The sequence below is a fragment of the Oryzias latipes genome, chromosome 13, assembly GCF_002234675.1.
Source record: "Oryzias latipes chromosome 13, ASM223467v1".
NCBI classification, from domain to species: Eukaryota; Metazoa; Chordata; class Actinopteri; order Beloniformes; family Adrianichthyidae; genus Oryzias; species Oryzias latipes.
In genome coordinates, this window is record NC_019871.2 from 22,538,126 (window position 1) to 22,554,381 (window position 16,256).

Below are 16,256 nucleotides of genomic sequence, written 5' to 3' on the forward strand. Positions count from 1 at the left end.
GAGCCTTCTGGACGGAATCAAAAACAGAGGTGATTAATGGCAGTGAGTATTTGTCTTTTACGGTGATTTGATTTAGTTCGCGATAATCAATGCATGGTCGGAGGGACTTGTCTTTTTTCTGCACAAAGAAAAAGCCTGCTCCCACGGGGGAGGAGTGGCGTCACTGGTTGGAGGGAGCCGAGCAGCCTTTCATCGTCTGGTGGGACCCGAGTACCAACCTGGCCAAAGGGTCTGGCTCTCCACACGTAATATCCCCATCCAAGCCACCTCCAAGAAACTGGCTCCACGATTCATCGGACCTTACGTCATAGAGAAACTCATCAACCCCACCTGCGTCCGACTCCGTCTTCCCAAGGCTCTGAAGGTTCACCCGTCATTTCATGTTTCCCAGATCAAGCCAGTTCTGGACAGTCCTCTGTGCCCGCCGTCCGCTTCCCCGCCACCCGCCCGGCTCATCGACGGTGCTCCGGCTTACGACGTCAATCGGATCCTGGATGTCCGCCGTCGGGGTCGCGGATTCCAGTTCCTGGTCGACTGGGTGGGTTACGGGCCGGAGGAGCGCTCCTGGATTTCCCGCTCTCTCATTTTGGACCCCTCGCTCATTGAGGATTTCTACCGGGCCCACCCGGATCGCCGCCCTTGACCGCCTGGAGGCGGTCGTTGAGGGGGGGGTACTGTCATGGTGCCTCTGTCAGACTCCTCCCCCCTCTCCTCTCCGCTTGGTTCCTGATTATCCCCAGCTGCTTCCACTCACCTCATCGACACACCTGCCTTCTTAAGGAGCTCCAGGATCTTCATTCAACGCCAGTCCGTTGCCCCTGATGGTGCATATTTGGCCTCACGTCAAGTTCATGCTTTGTTGCCTTGCCTTAAGCCAAGTAGTTAACATATGCTGTCTTACCTGTCTCCAGGAAACCTCAGCCACGAGTGGTCACCCACAGCAGCCGTAATCCGGACTCCTCTACTGGTCTGTTCCCCCCCATCCTCACCACGAGCCTCTGCCGAACCAGCTGCCTCACGAAACGGACCCACGCTGCCGACTCCAGACCCGAACGAGCAGTTCCACCAGTGACGCCACGAGCCGCAGTTACATTCTCGGACCTCCAGTAACAGTTACCTACCTGTCTGGCCATCATATTAAATCTACCTTCTCGCCAAGACATCTCTGTCCTGTGTCTCATTCCGGGTTTCAGCATCTGGGTCTCAGTCGTTCTATAGTCATGACATATAGTTTACAAACAGGACAAATAAAACCTGAAATCATGGACTTTGAACACGACTCAGGTTTATCTGAAGGCAAAGAGCTGTAATTTCAGAAAGATAAGTCACTCTCCTGTGTTTTGTGATTGAATCTCCTTCTTGCTGAGTTGCTTGTTAGCACATGTTTGTTTGTTTGTTTGTTTGTTTTGTTTCATACCTGTGTGCACTTTACAGTACAATGTTGTTTTTCAAGAACCTATTACATAAAATGTGGACACCAAACATGTTTAAATGTCAAGGTGTGGTGTGGCGCTAAATAGCAGTCAGCGGTTTTAGTGGAAAACAACATGACGATTTATTGAAATATCATCTTGGCAGCATTTTAAATCTATACAAGTATCACCAAATTGAGTATTGTGATATTGCACTGAATCAATGTTTTCCCACAGCCCTCATAAATTGCCACATTTACTGTTGTAATATCCAGAAGAGGTCGAGTGCCTTGAAGAAACCTTGATTCTGTCCGAGTTCCCACCCTAACCCCTAACTACTAAAAAATTATATAGTGTGGGACTATGTAGTGCCCTGAATTTTAGAAAGCAATTCAGACACCATGCACACTACTTTTCTTTTTTTTCTTCTAAACCGGATATTACGTAATCAATTTTACAAAGTTAAATTTTATTAATATGAGCATTTTGCGACAATCATTTATGAATTCACTGTCTTCTGAAGATAAAAACGTTGATGGTTTATAAAAAAATACATTTAAATAAATTTTCTTTGCAATGCATTGTGGTCTGTATTTGCAGATCTAGTGATCATCGACGCGCACTTGTTTTTTGCAGAGACTTCTGGGAAATTTCCAGGACAATTGTAGATTCGGACAGCACTACAAAATGGCACACGCACTAGATAGTGCACTATACAGTGAGTAGTGAAGGAATTCAGACACAACCCTTAACTCAAGCATGTCCAAAGTCTGGCCTGTGGGCCAGACTCCTTTTACAAAATCAATATTATGCTGCCTTCAGCACTTACAAAAACTGTGTATGATTTCTTTAATGTGATTAAATGATGTCTTAAATTGTTGTAAACCTGTGACAACACTGTTGAGCGATCCTTCTGTGACGCTTTCTAGCTCATTTAAAAAAAAAGTCAACTGGTAATAAAAAAAGAGCGATGGCCACCGCTTCCTGGACAAGTGGAAATTGGGACATTTTTCAGTGAAATATGAATATGCTTGAGGAGACTGTTACTGTTTCCAAAGTGTCCAATAACTAGAGGCACTACCAGATGAGACATGTTAACTATGACAAGCTAACTGGGAATAAACTATGCAAAAAAATTCTCGAATTGACAGTAATTTGGGTACAAATGTAGTTAGATATGTTCTTTGTGAAGAAATAAAAAGTAAGCCATGTTCAGTAAAAAACATGCTACATGTTCTTGTAGCATTTTTTTCATAATGGAGGACATGTATTTAAAATATTTAAAGATTAAAACTGTGTTTCTGAGGATTTATTTATTCAAACCGTGATGGATCAGAAGCAGATACAAATGTATCGTTTGAAAAAGTTCAGGTTTGTGATGGAGCGACTGAAATGGGCGGTCCAAAGTCTCACTGCTCTACTCCGCTCTTCCTCCTCACCCCCCTTATGTACGTGTTTGCTTTCCTCATGTGAGCTGCCATCTGGCTAGAAATTATTCGGCCGGATAGCTCCAACATTGCTAATGTTGTTAGCTCTCAGCGATGGGGAGGGGAAGGGGGCGGTGTAGCCAACTGTCCTGTCCACAATTCAGGGGCAAATTTCTAATGAGCTACTGCCAATTTGCAGTCTTAAAAAAAAATGTAAATTAAAAAGCTTTTTATTTTTGGCTAAAAATTGCGTAATCATGATATAAGCCCACTGAGAACAAAATTAAAACAAAAAATAAAATGGAGTTGCACTTTAAATAGTTAATTTGCATTTAATAGTATTAAAATTGTTCAAAAGAATGACAGGCTGAATGATTGACCTTCACACATTTTCACCTCACCAAATCTGGCCTTCTTGCAAAAAGCTTGGACACCCCTGCTCTAAGTGCTCATGTTCTAGAAAACTATCTATACTGTATATTAGAGGTAGGAGAAAGCCTGAAAACAAAGATCCAACAGTGTGTTGCTCATTCTTCACTTGTCACTTGAGTTGGCTCCGGCCTGCTCCTGTGGCCCCTCACTGGTGCACAAACCCACACATGTGCACACACAGCCATGAAAGCGTCACGAAGCCCACAGGGAGTCAAACTACTCTCACCTGTTGTCTCTGGCAGCCTAAGAGGAGATGATTAGCACCGTGCAAAGACAGTCTGCTCTTTGTTCCCGTCTTTCTGTTCTCCTGCTATTTTATCCATACAGTCTGTCGCTTCTGCTCCGTTTACCCTCTGCTCCTGTTTTCACCTCTCAGCGTCTCTCTGTCACTCATTGTCTATGTGTTCATTTGGCCCCTGACTATTTCTGTCTGCCTCATTCCTCTGCCTGCCTCAGTCCATCTCTGATGTCCTTGTGGCTGTGAGGCCAGCATGTGGAAAACAGTTGAGCGCTGTGAAACAGGTCACCAGCCTAATCCCTTGCAGACCTTTTGTGAGTGCGCTGCACACGTGTGTGGCCGTGGCCTTGTCACTGGACGTGTCACAAACTCCAAACCAAGATGTAACCAGCAATCTTTGACCATGAGGAGACCAGCATGGACTGTTTTAAACATTTGCATGGATGTGTCTTGCCAGAGGTACAGGATATGTTTTACACTGACTGCATTTAAATGTATTAGTGAGGGTAGATCATCCCTTCCTGGAATCTGTTTGTGGAGTTAAGCAGTGCATGCGCTTTTTTTAACATTGGAGAGCTAACAAGCATCTAAATGGTAAGTTTTTACAGGCTGGGTCATAAAATAACAATCACGATTAAAGGTCTTTGATGTGAACGTTCAGAACTAGTTCAACACTTTATGTTAGTTTTAAATAGGCTAATGGGTCAACTGACTTTAGAGCTGGACCGAAACAAGAAGATGCTTAATCAAAAAATTAAATTCATGAATTTGTTTTCTTTGAAAGCAATTTTAAGTTTCTCAGAAAAAAAATCTATTTCTTTTAATGTTAGGGTCAATATTTATAATAGAGAATGTTCCACATCAGGTCAGTTTAAATCGATAGATTTTGAATTTTTTGAAAAATAAAAAGTTGACAATTAATTTGTTAGTGAATAAAATTTTAAATTCAAATAAATTGCAATTAGATTCCAGAGCTTTTCATCAGTAAAGCAGAACTTTACTGTAAAAAATGTGATTACAGTACAACCAAATGAAACTTTGAAACATCTTTTGTTTATCCTTAGTCTAAAGTAAATGGGAAATAGATTTTAATGAAAGCATACACAACACCCTTTAGCACACTTTCATTACACGCTTAACTTTGCTGATGCTGTTTGATCACGTCAGCTGTTTTTTTATGCAGGCTCCTGGCCAAGACAAACATTGTGGCATAAATACTTCACGCTGAGTTTTGTCAAAAAAGTTTCTATAAAGTTGTGCAAACAAGGCGAAATTATTGGTTTGTAAAATAAACTGCATCCACTGCTGCCCTCCCACACACACAGAATTTTTTAGCATTTAAATTAATCCACAACAGTTTTCTTCAAAGCATCAGCACAGGCATGCATTTCTTTTTATAAGGCTGAGAGAACCAACAAGAAAGAACATCAAAGGTTCAAAAACCGTCTGGAGTAAAAGCCAAATCAGAATGAATTCATTTTGGGAAGTGGGGGAAGAAAAAGTTGTGTTTAAACATACTTAATCAGAAAAAATGAAATAAAAAAAATACATGTAATCAATTAAAGTAGCATCAAAAAATGCAGTTCAAGTTCTGATTAAGATTTCTGTGTATACAAGTAGTGTTTACGATACCTTTACAAAAGTTTAGTGTATTGTAAAAAGTATAAAATGTTTTTGTGAATGGGTAAAACACAGTCATGTATGAACACTAAAAGTTAAAAAGACAAAAAACACTAATTGATTTGAATGAGTGAGGTGGTTTGAGTTGGCAAGGTGCAGCTGGAGCACAAATAGTTCTTGTCAGGTTTCAGAGGCTCAGATGTGATCCTTTTTCCCAGAAAAGTCCTGGCAGGCCGAGTCTCCTCACTGCATTATGCCTGCATGAAGCTGCACTGAATGAATCTGCTGTGTGAACATAGAAAACCTTTTCAATCACTCCTTAAAACAAAACACTTTTCAGCATTTTACTGAAAGACAAGCTAAAAAAGAATGCTTTAAAATTTTCCTCATCTAAACTTATTTACTGTAAAAAAAAATGTTAAATACGTTTTAATTTCAGTAATGTCGGTTATGAATAACCCATTATCTTTTTTTTAAATAGATGCGAAAACCTTTTGTATAAAAAATGATACGCCACATGTCCTATGGAATGAGCACATTGATTATCACACAAGAAATATCCCCCCCGCCATGAAATCCAACAAGAAACCCTTAAAAATACTTAATAACTAATAAGAGACATCACCTAAAAATTCAGGATAAAAATTGAGTTTTGCAGATAAGTTTAGGAAACTAAACCTGTTAAAATTAAGAACAAAAAAAAAAGTTAAAAATGATGTAAAAATAATTTCGATTTACAAATAACTGTTGCGAAAAGGGGCTACCCAAAAGAACCAAGGAAGAAAAAAATTAAAAATAAAATATTTAGTTTCTTCAGTCTGAATCTGGAAACAATGAGGTCAGAAACTTCATGGTCCTGAAAAAAAGAAAGAAACTGTCCACAATTTAGTTTTTCAGTATTAAATAATCAACAGAAATTTAAAGAAGCAGTAAACTCTTAGGGTTTAATGTGACACCTTTTAAAAACGAATTTCCTCTGACTACTGAACAAATGTGACTTACCAGGGTCTTTGAATGGCCCATGTCAGAGTCAGGAATGGCCCAAAATGCAGGAGACCAGGCCTGACTGCAGACACTTCAAAATCTAAGAAACTTCAACAAAAGACATACTTAAGGAACAAAAAAGGGGAGAAAGGAGATCTCCTGCAAACGAGACACTTAAATATACAGAGGGTCAATTATTTGTTTAATCAATATAGCTCGACAATTGTTAATTGACAATCTGAACCTGATGTGACTGTGATGGCTGGAACGTACCAAACCTGAAAACAGAACAAGACAAGAGTCAAGAAAACTGAACTGCAATCAAATAACCAAAATCTTCACGGTCAGTATGCGGACCATCCACCTGTCGTCTGTTTTCACTTCCCCTCACCACGGCTTTGTCACATTAAGATCTTGATCTTCCTGGGTCTTGAACTGGTCAAGTATTCCTGTCTCCAGAACACCTGGATCTAACATGCAAAAGGATTTCATTGTGGTCTGAAACAAAACACTTTCCCTGACCTTGAAACAGGAAAAAACAACACACACACACACATATATATATATATAGCTACAGTACAGACCAAAAGTTTGGACAAATCTTCTCATTCAAAGAGTTTTCTTTATTTTCATGACTATGAAAATTGTAGATTCACACTGAAGGCATCAAAACTATGAATTAACACATGTGGAATTATATACATAACAAAAACGTGTGAAACAACTGAAAATACGTCATATTGTGGGTCCTTCAAAGTAGCCACCTTTTGCTTTGATTACTGCTTTGCACACTCTTGGCATTCTCTTGATGAGCTTCAACAGGTAGTCACCTGAAATGTTTTTCACTTCACAGGTGTGCCCTGTCAGGTTTAAAAGTGTGATTTCTTGCCTTATAAATGGGGTTGGGACCATCAGTTGTGTTGTGCAGAAGTCAGGTGGAGACACAGACGTTAGTCCTACTAATTAGACTGTTAGAATTTGTATTACAATCAGAATCAGAATCAGAAATACTTTCTTGATCCCACACGTGGGAAATTTGTTTGTCACCATAGCAACTGACCGCAGAGGGAAAAAAAGACTTAGAATTAAATAAAAAAAGCAAGAACAAGAAAATGTAGCATAAATGCAGACATCAAGTTATTATAATTTAAAAAGCTATTTACAGAACAGTGCAGGTAAAAAGATGTGCAAAAGAAATGTGCAAAATACAAAAAAACTAAATAAATAGATAATAAAAATGTGCAAAGGTTATCTTTTGCATTGTGTGTTGTTGTACAGGGTTATTGCATAGGGTATGAATGACTTTTGGTACAGGGCAATTTTGGAGTGGAGCTGTCTGAGCCTCCTAGAGAAGGAGCTCCGCTGTTTGTCCAGAACAGGGTGGAGAGGATGGTCCGGGTTGTCCATGATTGAAAGCAGTCTGTTCAGTGACCTCCTCTCCATCACTGTTTCAAATGTGTCCTGTTTGCAGCCAATGACAGAACCCGCCTTCCTGATCAGCTTGTTCAGTCTGTTGGTGTCAATGACTGCAATACTGCTTCCCCAGCAGACCACAGAGGAGAACAAGGTGCTGGCTACCACAGACTGGTAGAAGATCCCCAGGATCTTTCTGCACACATTGAAAGACCTCAGCTTCCTATTATGCCAAGAATAAAGCAGCTAAATACAGAAAAACGAGTGGCCATCATTACTTTAAAAATAGGAAGGTCAGTCAGTCCGAAAAATTGGGAAAACTTTGAAAGTGACCCCAAGTGCAGACACAAAAACCATCAAGCGCTACAAAGAAACTGGCTTACATGAGGACCAACCCAGGAAAGGAAGTCCAAGAGTCACCTCTGCTGCAGAGGATAAGTTCATCTGAGTCACCAGCCTCAGAAATCACAGGTTAACAGCAGCGCAGATTAGAGAGCAGGTCAATGGTACACAGAGTTCTAGCAGCAGACACATCTCTACAACAACTGTTAAAAGGAGACTGTGTGAATCAGGCCTTCATGGTAGAATATCTGCTAGGAAACCACTGCTAAAGAAAGGCAACAAGCAGAAGAGACTTGTTTGGGCTAAAGAACACAAGGAATGGACATTAGACCAGTGGAAGTCTGTGCTTTGGTCTGATGAGTCCAAATATCAGATTTTTGGTTCCAACCACTGTGTCTTTGTGTGACGCAGAAAAGGTGAACGGATGGACTTTACATGCCTGGTTCCCACCATGAAGCATGGAGGAAGAGGTGTGATGGTGTGGGGGTGCTTTGATGGTGACACTGTTGGGGATTTATTCCAAATTGAAGGAATACTGAACCAGCATGGCTACCACAGCATCTTGCAGCAGCATGCTATTCCATCCGGTTTGCGTTTAGTTGGACCATCATGTATTTTTCAACAGGACAAAGACCCCAAACACACCTCCAGGCTGTGTGAGGGCTATTTGACCAAGAAGGGGAGTGATGGGGTGCTGCATCAGATGACCTGGCCTCCACAGTCACCAGACCTGAACCCAATAAAGATGGTTTGGGGTGAGCTGGACCACAGAGTGAAGGCAAAAGGGCCAACAAGTGCTAAGCATCTCTGGGAACTCCTTCAAGACTGTTGGAAGACCATCTACCTCTTGAAGCTCATCAAGAGAATGCCAAGAGTGTGCAAAGCAGTAATCAAAGCAAAATGTGGCTACTATAAGGAATCTACAATATGACATATTTTCAGTTGTTTCACACGTTTTTGTTATGTATGTAATTCCACATGTGTTAATTCACAGTTTTGATGCCTTCAGTGTGAATCTACAATTTTCATAGTCATGAAAATAAAGAAAACCCTTTGAATGAGAAGGTGTGTCCAACCTTTTGGTCTGAACTGTATATATTGTAACAAAACCTCAGTTAAATTGTTGAATCAAGTCATCAATCAGCCTCATTACATTCTATCAGTATACATGAATATATAGATTTCATTAACTTTTGGTTTTTTAAGCAGCTCAAATGTTCGACTCCCACAAAAGGTTTACTTTTGGCTCCAACAAAATTATGTCAATTCAGTCGCCATTTTAGTGCAACATGGAAACCATCAATATTGGAGCCCGACATCACTAGGCAGTGATTAGTCCAAGATAATCTGAGTCGACGCTTCTATGGCAACCTTTTTGCCAATCAGGTTTGAGCCTATTAGAACAGTGTTTTTCAACCAGTGTGCCGCGGCACACTAGTGTGCCGTGTGAGATGGTCAAGTGCGCCGTGGAGAAATTGCCCTCATTAACTGATCTAAAACATTTTCCATCTCCAGGAAATCAGCTCTTTGTTCATCCAAACAGGCCCTGATAAAACACTGAGTAGTTAGGAATATAAAAGATCTTAAAATTACTTTTTCTTTGTGTTTATTTAATTCTATCAAAGACATTTGGATAAGAATCACGGTACCGCGATTTAACTGCAGCTATAACTGTGTAAGGAAAAGTCCCGCCCCTTTAACTGTCTCCGCCAATCATTCTTCAAGACTTAATCACATGTCATCAGTCTGACCAATCAGAAGTGGTTAAAGTCTCCACTTCCTTGTTCTTAATTCTGCTGATAAAGTCGCTCAGTTCTAACAAAAATACCAGCTAGAGCTCGTCTTTAGCTGGTGGTTCATCTCTTAGAAAAAAACAGCCGCAACTTCCTGCTTTTTCTGCCACAATTATCACAAAAATCCACGTGAGATTGCGCGCGGGGGGGGGGGGGGGGGCTGTCGATCAATACAGACCATGAATTTCTGCTTTTTTTTTTTTTTTTGGATGCTGGTGTGCCGCGGGATTTTTGTCAAGGTTAAAGTGTGCCGTGGCTCAAAAAAGGTGGAAAAACACTGTATTAGAAGTCCACACCCCCACCACTTAAAAGGGGGCTACACAAAATCTGTCAAGCAAATTTTTTAAATATTGGACGTGGGGGCAGCGGGATCCACCTGCTTTTATTCAGGCATTTTATAATTGATTGGTCATTTTATAACTTAAATAACTTGCACTACACAAAAATACAGTGAAAAACAATGAGGATTACAAGAACATTTTAAAAAATGTTGTAGAGCAAGAATGGTTATTCTGACAAATAAAATGACAGAATTATAGCTGTTAATTACTCTAAAGGAGTCTATGGGATTTTGGCTTCTTGGAGCCAGCGGGTACTTCCTGTTTGGAACACCGGGGGGGGGGGGGGGGGGGGGTGTCACTCAGTCCAATTCTCGTTTACAGTCAATGGTGACTAGAGAAAAGCTGCTGAGAACCGTTAACTTTGCTCATGAATGCAGCAGTAAATACATGTTCTGCAGTTGCAGGTGAAGTGAACAGAGAAACATCTGGGTTGAATGTGCACATCTTGATGTTGGCCTGTTTGCGTGTCTGTGTGCATTTCTGTCTGGAGATCTGCAAACCACAGCCTCTTGATCATCACAAGATAAAGCCCGACCCTGTAATCCACCGCGCATGCTAGTGTAAAACGACATTCACCAAAGATAAAAATAAGGGAGGTAAGGTTACAGCGGGGAGTTTTTAGATGAAAGGGGGTGTTACCACTGAAAGTATTCTCAGAGCGTGCTAGTGCCACCGCGGGTGCATTGGCAACGTGAGCAGAGTTTGATTTTTTTTAATACCGAAAGCTGGCCTGAAGCAGGGAAAAGCCCAAAGCTGCACCCCTGAATTAGCCTGTCTGTTAAAAGTAAAAGAAGAGCCTATAAACACGCCTTCAGACACGTGTGCAAACATTTATTTTTGGTTTAATAGTTTAAAATATTTGCTACAATTGGACATTTCAGTTGATTCTTCACAGTGACCATAATTTGCCAGTAGTTTTATAGATGGACTCTTTTGAAAGCCTTTCATTCAAATATGAATGCAACTTTGTGTCCCATGTTTCTTCCTAAAATCCTGTTATAAAAGTGAAAAACCGTCATTTCACTCCAGAGCAGTTTTGAGCAACCTTGTTTGGAGTGAATATGATGGTATGCTTGAATGTGTTTGACATTCAAACACAATAGTCAGTGATACCATGCACTTTTTTCTTTCTTTATTGTCATAATTATTTTTCTCTTTTATTATTGCATCATTTTATTAATTTATGAATGATGCACTGACCAAAGAACATGACAATGAAGCATGAAGTACTGTTTATTTAGTAACGAATAAAAAAAAAAGGTAGTTAAATGTGTCAAAGAATAGATAAAAAGAATATGGAGTAAAAGTTGATAAAGAAATGACATTCTTTTGCAAGAAATTCTAAATAATAAACTATTAAAAATGCAGTCAGTCACTGAAAGTAACCCAAAAGGATACTGAGTTCTGTCTGGTAAAAGTTACTGCAACGTAATAATTTTTGTCACCATCCATCCAATCGTCCGTCAGTCTGTCCATCTGTCCGTCCGTCTGTCCGTCCATCCATCCATCCATCCATCCATCCATCCATCCATCCATCCATCCATCCATCCATCCATCCATCCATCCATCCATCCATCCATCCATCCATCCATCCATCCATCCATTCAACTGAACTGAGTGATCCCTCCCCCCTAAAATTTCAAACAGGAAGTACCTGCTGGCCCTCATAAGCCAAAATCCGGTAGACGTTTATAGAGAAATAATCAACTATTACTCAGTCATACCGTTTGTCAAAAATAACCTTCTTGCTCTCCGACTTCCATGTAAATTTTAGGTTGGACACAATTCCTGTGACATGCATCAAATTTGCTCCTCGACGCTGGTCCAAAAAGGTGTTTATAAACCTGACACGTCTGATGTGTGTGGGAGGAACTTCTGTCACAGGTTTTTAGCCTCATCGCTACATGGATGCATTGACTGTATATCTCATTAACAGTCAAAGCATTGAAGACAGGGAGGATGTTGAAAGGTCAGGTTTGTTTATTGTAAAACAGTTCGACAAAAGCTTTTCATCATCTCTCCGTGTGTGGTGTTATGAGATAGTTTAGAGACTCTCTTAGTACGTTGAGGAGGTTCACAGTCTCCTGCAGGAGCTGCATCAGAATGACGACCGCTTTCAGCAGTACTTCCGTCTCTCTGTGACCCAGTTTGATGACTTACTGTCCCGCATTAGTCCAAAGAGGAAAAAAAGGAATATAATGACGTGAAATTTTATCATTGTTCCGATGCAAAAAACAAACAAAAAAAACTTAAAGTTAAATAGGAGATCAATCAGATTCTCTTCTATGTTGTTTATTTTAAACTCCACGCACTGATCATGCCATCAACACATCACAAGCCAAAGCTGAATCCCTGATTGGTTGATGTGACGTGTCTTCTTCGCCAAAGTTCTGATTTAACTATGGACATTAGACCAATACGCCATGCCCGACATTCAAAATGCACCGCAGGACCTCTTATCGCATCTGTACATTGACCTGACGTTGAATCTGGATGCCCCTGAAACGCAAATTGAGTTAGGTCTGAAGGTAGCTTTATGCAGTCAATGGTTACACCTGGACAGGTTGCAAGTCTGTTGGAGGGCTAAACAACCACACTCACATTCACATTTAGGGACAACTGAGTCATCAATCAACCTGTGAACCATGTTTTTGGACTGTGAGAGGAAACTGGAGTGCCCAGAGAAAACCCACACATGCAAACTCCACAAAGGAAAGGACACAGTTGGGTTTTGAACTAGGGCAATGTGACTTTGAGGTGGGATTTCCAACCACCACCCCACTGCGCAATGCTGTTGTTTGCATTTGTACCTTCAATAATTATTTTTTTTATTTTTTGTGTGAGGGCCTGTCGGCCTTCAAAGAGGCTGAATTTTACTGCCCCCTCAGCACCTTTCTTCATTAAAGCTACAGCAATGCCTCAATTAGCATCATGGACGCACTGCAGATGTCAGAGGACGATGTGTCAAACACACACTCACTTCGTAACACTGCCAGACATCAGGAGGTGGGTTACAGCCTGAGGCTGGATGAATTTGGACTGTGTCCAGACTTCTTCCCTCACCAACTGTCAGTCACATTACACCGCTGACAAAGAATGCAATAAGTACCAGCTAATTAAATCAAACTGGAGGCGCTCATATCCTCTCACAGCTTGTATTTCTGTTTTGCTGACCTGTCATCCAACACTGGAATCGATTGCTTTTATACATCCACACCCTCTTTCTTTCTGCTTCCCTGCTGACAACACATACACATACACACACACACACGCACACACAAGCACACACACACACACACACATAGGCAAACACAGATGTCTCACACTCTGCCTGTGACCTTGAAGTAACCACGCCGTATGGTGATTAAAGTACATTAACACATGCGACACAACTGGTTTTTCCTTCACTGCCCAGGATGAGAAGTAATAAAGTGTTTCCCTGGAACAGTATTCGATATCATTATTGCTCTCCTCTCCGTTTGATGTGTTGATCTTCAATCAGGGCCAAGGACATCAGAGCGCTTTGCACTCAGGCTAACTCTGGATCAGGATGCTCTAACTTTTTGAACTTTAAGCTGTGTCCGTGAGATTTTCTTCTTGGGGGGGAATACTTCATTCCTGGCGACAGGTGACCAGAGAGATGATGGAGCTCAGATTTATGCAGGAGCTGTAAAAAGCTCAGATCAAGAATAATTGGTGTGCATCTCAGCACGGAGTTTAAGGCAGAATTCTTGTGTTTTTTTTATGATACTAAAAATGGATTTACACCTACAGCCATGTTGTTGATTTCTAACCTTAAAAGACCCACTCCAATCATCTTTTGATCTATTTTCAAAGTGTTCCCAGTGTTCTTTTAATTATGATTAGGCAGTTTTTAGCCAAAATCCAAAAACCTCTGTTGTTTTCTATGACATAATTTCTGTGGAGTGGCAGCAGTTATTAGAAATTCGTTTTGTTGAATCAGCGGAAAATTTGCCCATGCATGTGGTTGTTTAACCCTCCAGTTTATTAAAATGCGATTTCATGTACCCTCACAAAAACCAAATAAAATGACTTTCTAAACTGTAATTTAATTTTTTAGCTATTTTTGAACAAAAATAACATCACACCATGTCTGATCAACTTTAGACAAAAAATCCAACATTTTATTCATGTTTATAATTTCTGGGACAACAATAAAAAAAAAAGCGATCACATTTTTCTTTTGTCTACATCAAAAATGTTTAATTTCTTTTTGGCTGATTAAATTGTTTCATTTTAGTTGAATTTGTCTGTGGGAACTTAACCTTAATGCTTTTTAATTTTTTTTAATTTTGTTATTACTTGAATTTAAACTTAACTTCAAGTTTCTCTAAACTGAATAAAGTCTGAAATTGGATCCGTCCTTTAAACAGATATTAGAAGCAGTTCTTTTATACAAATAACTTTGTGTTATGCCCCTTTTTATGTCTAGGGGCACCTAGAGGAACATAACATAAAAGTTTCTCACACACATCCAGCTTTCCATCAGCAGAGCCTGTTAACTCTTAATCATTATTTTTTAACTTGTGCTAAATATAAACCTCCTCCCTCAGATATTCCCACCAAGGTGGAACTAAAACACCAATGCAGGGTTTGTGTTGATGGTTTTTGAAGCCTGCAGACAAAAACCTTTTGCTCTGACTCATAAATGGATACTAAGAGCCAAATGGGAGGAAAGCAGCAACATCAGTGGTGTGAAACCATGGTGAGGATGCCAAGGCAGAACTGAAGTGTGGCACATGCCTTTGATGTGAATCCAGAGCACGGGAATGTAACAAACGTAGATACCAAATTACATTCTGTCCTGCTTTGATCTCCAAAACCGCACGCCTGATTCTACAGAGGTAATGAGTTCGAATGTGCGTGCAGTGTGCTGCAGAGCGTACACATTTTCCTGCAAGTGACAAAGCAGAATTATACATGCATTCCTGCGTGTGTTTACGCCTGAGCATGACTGAGTTGCAGGCATTGTGGCATGTTTATGCGCTGCTGCATGCAGGGAACCGAACCCTGGCGGGGTCTTGTAAGTGCCTACCAAAAACGTGTTCCTGGAGACCTTCTGCTGAGTTTGTCATGTTGTTGCATAGTCCACAGTCAACTCCCTTCTCTGCCTTCACAGCCGATGATGATCATGTTGCGTCTTGGATTTCCATCTGAGCAGCCCTTTAATCTCAAGACTGTCAACCGTGAATGTAACCACTTTGCAGCCGTGTAAGGTCGCCCCCTTTGCAGGATTTAACACAAAAGACATTTATTTGCTCCTCATTACCTGGGTATGTCAGAGGGTTTGTGGTGTTACAGCGACAAATTAATAAGTGTGCCTGTAATGTTGTGTCGACACCATGTTGTAATTAGACACACGTTCTTCCTCTCAGACAGAAACTGTTTGTCAGGACGATTAACAAGGATATCAAAACAAGACCTGTGTAACTTTACACAGGTCAAAAGTCCATTGCAGGGCCAAGAATGATTTTTTGTTTTGTTTATTTGAAGACCCACTCTGATTGAAAAAATGTTTTGGGGTTTTTAACATGTTCTTGTGGCATTTAGATCGTGATAGAGGTAATATATTAAGGAAATTACGCTAAAAATGGCATTTCTGTGTATTTATTTATTTAAATCATTGCAAACTTTGCAGCTATGATTTCAGCAGGACACGAGCATCCTGCTCTGCTCCGTTCTGATGCATCCACTTAATTTCACTTTTCAAGATTTGAGGTCTCTTTGTTGTCAAATGTGCAATACATTTTAACATTTGGCACAGATGAAATTTCCTTCGTCTCAGACCTCAATGCAAACATGCAGAAAAATAAATAACAAAAAAATGACAAGAAAATAGTAAAGATAAAATTGCAATGTACACCAATAAGAACACATTTTCTTTTATTTTTTAAAACGTGTGAGAGAAAAAATCTAAAATGTAGAAAAGGTCTATATAAAACATGGAATTATTGTTTACCAAAGCTTAAGCGATCCTTATGAAAAGTATATAAAATAAAATGTTGGCACTCACAGAGTAAAAACTGACATTTATGCATTAAGCTTGTATTTATGAAGAACAATTATTTCACGTCATCACGTCTATTTTTACGGAAGTCAAGTCAAACACAGATTCAAGTTTGATGTCGTTGCTTCTGCACTTACACCTATCAGATAGAATTATGTAAACCTTAGTACACTAGTTATTATTTCAGTTATTGAGTAGATAAACAAGGAACAGGAAGTTGTGTAAA

At 40.2% G+C, this 16,256-nt stretch overlaps 1 long non-coding RNA gene across 1 annotated transcript; it reads left to right on the forward strand.

Moving 5' to 3' along the window:
- Positions 1-783: 783 nt before the first annotated feature.
- Positions 784-1,160, forward strand: LOC105355487. Its single transcript, XR_909883.1, has 2 exons — positions 784-824; positions 912-1,160. It is a non-coding gene; the product is annotated as an uncharacterized LOC105355487 (long non-coding RNA).
- The last annotated feature ends 15,096 nt before the right edge of the window (positions 1,161-16,256 follow it).